Source organism: Quercus suber, unplaced genomic scaffold (genome assembly GCF_002906115.3).
Source record: "Quercus suber isolate HL8 unplaced genomic scaffold, Cork oak 2.0 scaffold_41, whole genome shotgun sequence".
Classification (NCBI taxonomy): domain Eukaryota; kingdom Viridiplantae; phylum Streptophyta; class Magnoliopsida; order Fagales; family Fagaceae; genus Quercus; species Quercus suber.
Genome location: NW_027069506.1, coordinates 314,710 through 321,720, shown reverse-complemented (window position 1 = coordinate 321,720; position 7,011 = coordinate 314,710). Strand labels below are relative to the sequence as shown.

The following is a 7,011-nucleotide window of genomic DNA, read 5'->3' as shown; positions in this document are numbered from 1 at the left end:
TTTGTTTTGAGATCATCATTGAGAAGAGGAGGGTTTAGTTCTTCATAAGAGTTCAACACCACAGCACTAGCTCGTGGCAAAACCGATCCAACTTCACTCAGCATGCGTGAGAAAAGTGACCCTTCTATGTCTCCTAAGATCCCTTCCATAGGTAAGTCCGAAACACGCATTTGAGACAATCCTGGAATGCATTCCAAGGTTGTATCTTCAACTTCATTGTTGACAAAACGTTGGCGGATAAGGTCAATATAAACGTGAGCTGAGAGAGAGTATGGAAAAGGAGACCAAACTGGGATCCATGGAACATGCAAATCCTCAGCAACCTCCACAGAAAATGTCAAGAATGCATCGGTGAGCAAGCAAGAGATTTTCATACCATTCTCTGCCTCGGCCATTTCTAAGCCTCTTCTGAAGTTTTCTGGCGAGACCTTAATGAAAAGTTCTACACCCTCAATTGGATTTGGGGAAAGAACATGGCCCTTCGGCACTCCATCTGCCACATCATAGGCTTTTATGTTAGGCAAAATCTCGTCAGGCTTTGCTGTGGAGAAGAGTGAATGGTTGGACTTTGGTGTGTTTAAGAATGAGAACTCAACGTTTGGGGCATCTTGTGCTAATTTGCGAACCAGAGCCAAGAGGGACAAAGGGTGGCTGCCGAATGGGAATGCCAACACAGCCACATGTTTCTTAGGAGAGCTTTTGGTCTCCGCCATGATGATGGGTTAGACTGTTTTATCAAGTATATTTAAGGGAGAAAGATGAAGCATATAAGTAGTACAATAAATATCTAATTAATGGAAGCTCCTCCTTTGTCTACTTCTGTACTGCTTGTTGAATCAATAAAGCTTTTCTTTTCATCAAAAAAATAAAAAATAAAATAAATGGTTGAGATAAGAGTTAATATAATGTTTAGATTACAGGAGGCTTTTTGGATTTTTGTGTGAGAAGTTATAGTACGGAATAAGTTGCTACAATTATCTTATACGTTAACTAGCTATCTGTCACTTTTACATAAACTTATTACTTTTTCTCCACTATTCACAATTTATCATGTGAATAGTTGTGGCAGAGATTGTGCCATATTATTTTGGTCTTAGAATTTTCCTTTTTGTGTAGTTATCATATTTTTAAGAGAGCTTAGCTAGGTTATTTAAAGACTACCAAAATTAAGAAAGCTAAAATAGATTATTTGAAAACCCACCAAAATTCTTAACGTATAATTATGTTCCTATAAATTAGGATATGAACATTAAACAATCACAACCTTCATTTTATTCCTACAAATTAGGACATGAACCTCAAAAATACTTCAACATTCTCTTATCCTTCCATTTCGTAACTTTATATCTTTGAGAGATTTCAATTGCATATTTAACCAAGTAAAATCCCACACTGCTAATCATGGCCAAACATGAAATCCCTATTATTCATTCTTACATCAACTTTATAGGAAGAATGTCCATGATTAACGTATGAAGCCAATTAACGCCACGTTGTTGCTTCCAAAAAAAACCCATCCTAGATATAAGAACTTTTTTTTTTTTTTTTGGAACTAGTTAGAAATATTACTACAATTTGACTCAACTCACCTGGCCTAGATACAAAGAGACCTTGACCATTGGAGTGATTGCTATAAATGGCATTGTGAAGGAGATATTACTTCTGTCTAAAGTAAGATCATGATGTGATTGCAAATAAAAAGGAATATGCTTTTTAGAAAAGAATGAGATGTGTTTAGGGGATTGAGATTCAGTGCATCCTGCAATTATAAATTTAGGGTTGAGAATGAATGTTAATATTTTCATTATTAATCTCAATCCTTTGATATTTAAAAATTTAAAAAAAAAAAATTCTCTTCAAAAAAAAAATTAAAATTAAAATAAAATTAAAAAAAGCTTTTTACCTTTTTATTTTTCTTAAATTCTCTCTCTCACATTAAAAGGCAGTTACATTGAATCCAACTCTATGTTGTTTATTAATAATATAAAACAATCTATTTGTAGTAAATATTGTATACCATTTTTAATGTGAGGTTGGTGAATCGAAGGTTTATAAGTTCATACTAAAAATCATTGTATCAAATTAACTAAAATAATATAATTTCAACTATAAATTAGTCAACATTAATTATTAGCATAAATTTATGAAAGGTTAACAAATTTTAGTTATGATTTTACTATATATGGAAAAAAAATCAAGTACTTGTAAACAAGTTTGAGGTTATTTGGTAAGAAAATTAACCAAATTTAAATATGTAATCTTATTTAATAATGAATTTGAGCTCGATTCATACTTGAAATAAAATTAAATAAACAATATTCAACTTGGCTCCGCTCGTTTACTTACTTACGCATTTTTATAATAGATTGTGATATCTCTTAACGGTAAATATGTAAGCATATGGGTTTTTTACTTTTAACAATATTGACATAATTATCCACTTTCAAAAATATTGAATTGTTTTAGTAATAGGATAGGAAAATAAAAATAAAACTAAAAAGAGTACCTACGAAGGCTCAACACAAATAGAATTTTCAAAAATTATTATGATTAGTATATATGTATTCCCAAAAAAATTCATACGCACCCCCAAAATATATACTTTTGGCCACCTTCCTCCAGAAATATTTACAAATTGACCCAATAGACCCAAAAAAAAAAAAAAATATTTGCTGGTTCTAACCCAATTGCCCCATGAATAATTTTTTAAAAAAAAATCCTCTGATAAAAACAAACCCAATTATCCCAAAAACAATAAGAATAACCTCTAGATAAACTAAAATTAAAAACAAAATAGAACATAAATCTATTTTCTTTTTGAATCTATATTTGAATCAATTCAGGAAACTATATTTGAATCTAGCTAGATGCCAAATAAATTCCTATAAACCCCTATAATTAGTATGACTTTTATTTTAACAGGAAACTAAAATATTTTCTATTGATACATTTTTTTAAAACAAATCATTCAAAAGCCAATATTAATGATGTAGTGTTGCTAGTATCTAGTGTTGATGTCCCAAAATTTGAAAATCCTTAAACAAAATTTCAAAAATTCATCACTGATGGAATTGGTATTAGTTTATTGCAATATAATTTACCACTGCCAATATAAATCGGTCGGTTTTAGTTTGGTTTAGTTGAATATTTATAGGAACAGAGACTGAACTGTAGAATTTTCAATTTATAAAACCGGTCTAAATTGAACTATGAAAAAAAGTAGACAAATTAGTTCAATTCATGGGACACTCACCTACTCGTGCGGTGCCCCTGATTTTTAATTTCACCCGTACAGTAATTTCAATGTACATGCTACTCTCTAATCAAAATTCAAGTTTATAGTTTCTCCACAAAAAAAAAATCAAGTTTATTGTACGTTTTGCTGTATGGGCACATGGCACATTCCCATTGTATGGGCACATGGCACGTTTTGCTGTATTTGACCACACTTCTCCAAAAAAAGGGTATTTGATACCACGGTTGCCCAAACTCTCAACAGTGTAATGGGTCTATTGTAGAGCCCAACTAGAGCAATTCATGGATTGGGCCTCTAACTAATGGATTTTTCTGAATGATGTGGGCTTTATAACCCATTAACTTCATTTCACAATATGAGGCTTTGAAACATGACAATTTTTCTTACTATCATGGATTGGATTAATCATTAATGGCTTGCTGTCTTCTCTTGCTGCATAAATTAGGCTTATGAGTGGGTCTCGCATCTACACATAATTTGGGCTCACAACTCATAATGTTCAATTTAGACAGATATAGCCCCACTCTATAAGCCATGGCTTTCACAAAATGAATTTGTTTGAGAAATGCCCAAAACTTCAAGTGCTTCACAACAAGAAAACCATTTGGGCTTACTCTTACTGGGCAACAAATCTACAAAGCTCATTATTAGTATTCTAGATAATAGTAGGTTAATCCTAGACTACTCATAGTCTAACTCAACGTTAATTTGCTTGTTTTACAAGTATATGAACTTACAATTGGTTTGAACCACCTTAGTCAAATGGGTTACGAGATTTATTACTACTACTATTATTATTTTATAAGTATCGAAAGCATTCTTGGAAAAATGCAATAACAAATTGTACATTAAAGGAACCTAAAATTTTCTTAAATATCATAAAAGCTTTTGCTCAAATACTTCCTCGGAGCACTTGTCTATTATAATTTGGTTTTAGGCATGAAGCAAACTCTTATTACTCATGGATCATGGTGGCTTCCTATACATGTAAATTATGCATGGTGGCTTATCCTAAAAAGCCATATAATAATTCAAACAAAACAAACAAACAAATTGGCCCTCAAGTCAATCCCATCCCTGTGGGACTTTCCACAGATTGATAGGTCTAGTTTTAGCTACAAGATACCATTAATCATATCTATAGTTAGATTATTTGGGTAGACAGCTGACCCTACTCTGATAATGAGTAATGACAATCATGCAAAATAATAATAACAATAATAATAATGAGTAATGACAAATGACTTAAGGAATGGTAGGAAAAGGAAATCTCTCAGTGCCCTTGAATTCTGAATATCTTGTTTTCTTTACTATACATGACCGTAGTTGGTTCTCCCACACCTCCATTTGCATTTTCTTTTACCAAATTTGTGATATGGATAAGCACCTAGCTTTTTTGTGTTTGTTTGTTCTCCAACTACACAACTTATTTTTTGGTGACAAGATTTGTATCACACAACAGCACCTCTTTTAAGCTATTGGAGCACAACCTGCATTGCTATGAGCTTCTTCCAATTATCATTTTCCTATGTGATCTACAAAAAAGTAAAAACCATTTATTTGTATTTTAGTTATTTTTATGGATTTTTACTAAGTGACTATCTTTTAGATTATAATACTTCATATATAAATTCCATTAAAATATTAAGAAAAATAAATTAATAACATGAAGCTTTTCTATACCAAAAAAAAAAAAAAAAAATTTAATACCCTTCAATAGTTGGAGGAGGGAATTTTCAAACAATTGAGCTATTATTTAAAACTAGCCTCTAAGCACGCGCTCACGCGCGTGCTTAGAGCTCTTCTATTTTTTGATAAGGGTTAATTTATAACATTTATTTAATTTGGGATTACTATATTTCCCAATCACGAAAAAACCTAGAGGTGTGTGAGATTATGTGTGGTGAAATATTTTTCATCACACCTAAGTTTTTTTTTTTTTGTGATTGGAAAATGTAGTAATCCCAAATTATAATAAATGTTTTATACTTTAATCCTTACCCAAAAAATAGAAGAACCTCTGAGACTTGGTCTTAAGAAAGGTTTTAGGAACGGCCAAGAATCCAGCATGGGAAAAATTGGGACCCAACTGGAAGGGTCATATCGTATAACGTCAATAACTGAAATAGGGCATATTATCTGGAAGATCTAGAGGAAAGAGCTGTACCATGCCCCTTGAATGTAAATAACCAGAGAAGGTATTATTATTATTAATGAAATCTCTCTTCACCATGTTCAGTTTGTTATATTGCGTATCATGCATTCTATTTAAGTATCAAATAGAACCTTGGTCATACTAGCTCCTCGAATCATATACCTTGGAAAAATTATATTTTAATCATTGTATTAAGTATTAAACAGAACCTTAGCTATGTCTGGATCCTCGGACCACATGCTTTGGGTAAATTAATACTTTCTAACATTTATCTAAGTATCAAAAAAGAACCTTGTTCATGTCTGGCTCCTCGGACCATATACCTTGGCAAAATTGATATCTTTTAATCATTGTACTAAGTATTAAAAAAAAACCTTAGCTATGCCTGGATTCTCTGACCATATGCTTTGGGTAAATTAATACTCCCTAACATCTATCCAAGTATCAAACAAACCCTTGATCATGCCTATCTCCTCGGACCACATACCTTGGGGAAATTGATATCTTTTAATCATTGTGCTAAGTATTAAATAGAACCTTAGCCATGCCTGGATCCTCGAACCACATGCTTTGGGTAAATTAATACTTCTTGACATCTATCTAAGTACCAAATAGAACCTTGATCATACCTGGCTCCTTAGACCACTTACCTTAGGTAAATTGATATCTTTTAATCATTGATACTTCCTATCATCTTTGACAAGTGTCTGAGCAAAGCTTTAGTTTATCTCTGACTTTTGGATTACATACTTAAGATAAAATAAGTACTTCTTATTGATTACTTAAATATCAAATATGATTAGCTACTTTAAACAGCAAAGATCTTCACGTGGTAACAATTCAAGTGGATGTTCATGAGCACTACTTAAAGCATTTACAGGCTCATCTATATTTGTTTAAGAATTGATTATCCCTCTGCTCCTTTAAACTTACTAATAAGTAGGGAGCAGAGTAAATTAAAACTATATGCAAATTTTATTACTATGTATGTTCTCGAATTTGAAATTATGCCTTGCGAGATGTGGGACTTCTATTAGATGGATAAATCTTCTACTACTTATGCGGATTAATGAGAAGAGTTTTGCCTCATTACTACTTCATTGAGTGTTAGGGAAAGATAAAAATTATCAACACTTGTGTAAGAATCATTAGAAATAAGTAAAATGTCATAACTTTCATAATAAAAGCCTTGAAGCAAGGCAGGTTGAATACAACATGGCAACTTGATTACAAATTATGAAAAACCAAAACAGAAGTTGCCAGACAAAATAAAAAAGAAAAAAAAGAAAGTAAAAAGAGAACTATTTTAAATCCTACTTCTTTTTTTATCACAATTTTCCCTGAGGTGGGACCTGGGACTAGGAATAGTAGCTTCCAAGGATCCTTGGCCTGTGCCTTAGGTCGCCTTTGGCAGGTACCTGAAGAGTTGCGAGAAACAAGCTCCATCTTAGATGCCTCCTTGTCTTTATTGGATCTGTGGGAACAGCCAGGGGCTTGGTGGCATCAGAGACCACTCCCTTTGTCACCTTAGTCACTTTTCCATTCGCCCCAGGCTACTTAGCTACCTTTGGAAGGCTGCCAAAAGAGGGGGGGGGGGGGA

At 32.6% G+C, this 7,011-nt stretch overlaps 1 pseudogene; it reads right to left on the bottom strand.

Moving 5' to 3' along the window:
* The window catches only part of LOC112037081 (anthocyanidin 3-O-glucosyltransferase 7-like), a 12,753-nt pseudogene extending 11,947 nt beyond the window's left edge, over window positions 1-806 (bottom strand).
* Window positions 807-7,011: the final 6,205 nt, after the last annotated feature.